The sequence below is a fragment of the Chaetodon auriga genome, chromosome 17 (assembly GCF_051107435.1).
Source record: "Chaetodon auriga isolate fChaAug3 chromosome 17, fChaAug3.hap1, whole genome shotgun sequence".
Classification (NCBI taxonomy): Eukaryota; Metazoa; Chordata; class Actinopteri; order Chaetodontiformes; family Chaetodontidae; genus Chaetodon; species Chaetodon auriga.
The window spans coordinates 7,307,501-7,311,973 of NC_135090.1; the positions used below are offsets into that span (position 1 = coordinate 7,307,501).

Here is a 4,473-nt window from a genome sequence, read left to right on the forward strand (position 1 = left end):
ATAGCCTATGTATTTGTGTGATGGGGAAGGTGTGTTTATTTGGGGGGATTTCAGGGAGTAAAGGAGGACAGAAGGTTGCAAAGCCTCAAGATTAAAAAGTGGAGTGTCTCTGTCATGGGGAGTGCATCAAAGTGGAATCAAGAAAATTCTTACGCTCCCTTGAATACTTCCTAGTCCCCCCCCATGATGTCACTACTGTCCCTTCCCCATTGGTCCTGCTCTAGATTTGGCTTACGGATAATGAAGTCAACACAAAGATCTGGACTGACAGTTCCCCCAGTCACGGATCTAGGATCAGTTTGATCTCCCTATGCTTCAAATCTCACTCGTAAAGGGAATGTGCACATCTGACCTGTGATCAGTTACTCTGGGCAACTTCATCCCACTCCCGACTTGAGTGTTTGGTCAAGACCGAGGTCTTAAAAGTTCAAAAAGTGAAAGGTCGTTGCAAGACCAAACAGGAATGTGCAATAAAAGTTACAGCTTATTCAAACTCTGCTGATTGGACTGTTTTGTTTCGTATCTGCATTATGAGGTAATGCCACACCTGGAATTTCCATTTACTGCTACACTTACATTTTAATGACCCACTTCAGGCTGCTGTGTCCTCTGCTTGGCCTCTGCGTTGTCCTACTTTCATTTACTGCAGTCGATAAGGCGTTATTTCTACCATCCTCAGGAAGGACAGACTGTAATCATCCGTCCTCTACTCTTGGGCTTTTATCAGATGGCCTCCAGCTTGATGGAGACACAGTGTTCCCTCACTGTATGTGGAGTGGTCGCCCTAATCTGACACGAGCGCCTGAAAGAAGATGTGTTCAAGAGAGTGTGTGCAGGTCATGCTGAGATTAAGGGTGAACTGAGTTTTGTGAAGGTTAAATTAGGTGCACTGTAAAGAATATGCACGCCCTCAAGGAAAAACCCTTTTTCATCATGTCCCCCACTTGGGATTTAGAAACATCACATGTGCAAAAAGATGACAAGCAGACTGCAGACAAACCACCAGTTTTACCCTGAATTAAAAAAAATACTCATTTTGAAATCTAAGGGATGTTAGTTTCGGTTTATTTTGCTTTAGAAAGCATGACGCTCATTAACAGGTAATCAACTGGTTGCTGAGAAGAGCACTGGACTGCATCTCCCAATCAGGAGATGAAATAATTGGTTCTGGTCCACGTGTCCTGGAAGATTTCAGGACTAATGGGAGAAATTCTTGACAAGTATTTTCTGTGTTTATGGACTCTATTTTTCCATGTTTTTGAAATTGGTCCAGTATTGAGTGAGAGCTCTAGAGCCAGCAGCCACGAAACGGGCTGCAGTGTAATCCCTCCAGGCATTTGTGTTCATCAGTGTTCATCTATATACTTCATCTGCATCCATGTCCGCTAAAAGTGTTTTTGGCACTGACAGGCTCACACTGTTATATTAAGTGTCTGACAACATTATGGAAACCTTTCTTTTTAATCAGAAAAACCTGCTAAATTGCTCTCGCCAAAGGCACCAGACTCCATTTACAGAAACATTCATTTTATAATTGTAAAACACACTTCATTCAAACTAGACAGAAGCAAAATGAAACTCACCAAATCTTTCTTGGTTCATCTTTTCACTGTTCCAACAGTCACCACCAAATCTGGTCTAGTCAAAATCAGCCTTAAATTCACCAAGTTAGATGTGAAAATACCAGGAGAGGAGCGAGAGAGAGAGGAAGGGCATCAGAGAAGCAGGAGGGGAAAACAGCATGTAGAGCCAGAATATTCTCACATCTAACTCAAAAATTATTTTCACCAGACATTATGACCAGAGAGACTTAAATTTGTCACACTTCAACAGATTCTCTGGGAAGAAAAACATTAATTGTTGGATATTTGATATGTGTTGTGATGTAGCTTTCGTTTGTGAGAGCTGTCCAGCAATCATCAGTCCAAAATATTCTTGGTGGTTAACTGATTAACCGTCAAGTGTTGACATCCCGAGTAAAGGCCAAGTAGTATTTTGCAGACTGACCTTGACCATAACACTTAGCATTGCTGCCAAACATCAACTGCTACCTAGTGAGGGGTTATGACTGACATTTCTGATGTGTTCATGTGGACATGAAGACAAGTGGTGTAGCGATTATGGCTAAACCAGGGGTTTATTACAACATGTCTGTTCCATCATGTTGGACTCTAGTCTTGAAGCCCTAGATCACCACATGATTGAACACTGGACTGTGCAGTGATCTAGTGTATTTTAGGATATTGGGAGTTTTCAGACGAAACAGTTCTTGGAACTCCCTGAGGGGAACTGCTCACTGGGGAGCCCCCCCAAGAATTAAATACCTTCAAGGGCTGAAGTGACATAACGTCTGTTCTGTGCGACAGACAACAACAGTTTGACGGACATTTGTCTGTCTTCTGTTTCACTTTTGAAGCTTAATGTTACATGGTTAACATTTTACACAGGTTTTTAAAAACAGCTGTTGCTGCAGCTGCATTGGCTCCTGTGTTCAACCAGTCATTGCTACGCCAGTCTTCCAACAGCCCATTATTCTGATATCCCGCTCATATTTCACAAAAACCAACCCATACTTTGGCTCTGGTTGGCTTTTCTAACCCTAACCATCTAACCAACTATCTAATCCTAACCAAGTATGAAAACTAGCCAATCAGAGCAACATTGGGCGGGCTTTTTCAGACATCAGAATCAGAATCACCTTTATTATCCATGTATGTGGGCACAAACAAGGAATTTGACTCTGGTTTAAACATCATACTCAATGTACTTGCATAGAACAAAAAGACACAGCTCAACGAGGACAAAAAAGACAGTAATATATTAAATATATTAAGCAGTACAAAAATATAGAATAAATAAAACAATACAATCACTGGGATTTTGGAATAATGGACCATCAGAACAATGGGCAGTGCCAATCCATGACACTTTGGCATGAAAGTGTGTAAGCGAGTGCTTTCCATTGAAATCCCCTGCTCCTCCTCCTCCACCTACTCTTTCTCTGCTTTCCAAGTGGGCTCTGTGTGACGTATGCTGTTATGCTGTAATACCAAGGGCTGAGGGGAAGTGAATGAGGGAAGTGGAACTACGAATGAAACGTAACACGGGACTCTCTTGTGCTGGGAGGACACCTATTCTGAAGAAGGAGCGTAAAAAGTCCCCCCAAAATGTTTGTGTGTGAGGGGGGGATTAACCTGCTGATTTGCATTGGAAGACTGATCTATTTTGTGTCCAGAAAAGGCCTTTTTCACAGAAGACATTTTGAGAAGACACAGTGAAGCACAGGTGTAAATACTGAAATGGATGGCTGGATTTCATTGAGCTGCTCCCATTTCAAGGAAAAAGGCCTTTAGATACCAGAACATGAACTGCTCCATTGTTCTATGCAAGCTGCTTATCAAGTTGAAAAACTGGGAGTAGAGGCAAAGGGGAAACGCTTGACAGAGGAGGTGTCAGGACAAACTGGCAACCAGAGGTGAAGAAAGCCAGGCTTACATACTGCTGGCCTGATGAGCCTGATGCGAAGCAGGTGTGCAGGTGATTAGGCAGGAGACAGCTGAGAGTGGAGGAGACCACGCCCAGCCTCAGACAGACAAGGGAACAGACAGACTTACGAATAACATGAAGGGAAAGGGACAGACAGGTGAGACAGATCCTATCAGTAGGTGCTCTGGATCCAGGGCCAAAAATAAAAATAATTAAATATTGGTGAAGACAGATTACATAGAATGCATAAAATCAAGTGCAGCAGTGCACAAGCACAACAGTTTCACAAAATGTTCGCTTTCTCAACGAGAAAGGTAGATGAGAAGACTGATATCGCTGTCAAGTCTGTGCAGTAAATACGAGCCAGGATCCAGTTAACTTAGCTTAACACAGCAGGTGTTAGACAACACTCGTATCTGCTGAACTATGCAGATTTGCAAATAGCCTGCGAACTGAACACACATCCGCCCACCCTTCCACACGCACACGCACACTGCCATCATCATTGCTGACATATCCCAGTTAATTGATCCCTGAGCACTCTTGTTTTTGTCTAGTTGATATTTCCCCGCCGCTCATTAGGGCAGGAGAGAGACCGAACAGCGTATGGATCAGAGAGATCGAGCAAGATATTGATGACACCATTCTGAATGCTCTGAGGACTCTGGAGACGGGGCCAAGCAAAGAAGCTTCATTTTACTGATTAGTTAATGCAGTAAGCTTACCTAAAAACAAAAAAAAAAAAAAAAGAGTTTTGTGTGTGTGTGTGCACTCCTGCATGAGTGGAAGCAAGAGATAAAAACATTCATTATTCAATCGTGAGACAACAAGACTCAATCCCCTGAAGGTTACCTTGACACAGAGAACATCCAAAACAACCTCGGCGAGGCTCAGAGAGACGGCAAAAACAGAGGCAGAGCGAGACAAGAGAGGAAGCTAAGAGGAAGGTGACTATGACTGTGTTTATGTATTCAGTTATTGTTTTTG

General features: G+C 42.8%; 1 protein-coding gene across 1 annotated transcript in view; it reads left to right on the plus strand.

Annotated features, from left to right (window-relative positions):
* The window catches only part of ube2ql1 (ubiquitin conjugating enzyme E2 QL1), a 13,796-nt gene extending 13,303 nt beyond the window's left edge, over positions 1 to 493 (plus strand). Inside the window, exon 3 of the mRNA XM_076753831.1 lies at positions 1 to 493. This exon is cut by the window's left edge and continues 3,080 nt beyond it. The gene's annotated coding sequence lies outside the window, so the exon portion shown is untranslated.
* Positions 494 to 4,473: the final 3,980 nt, after the last annotated feature.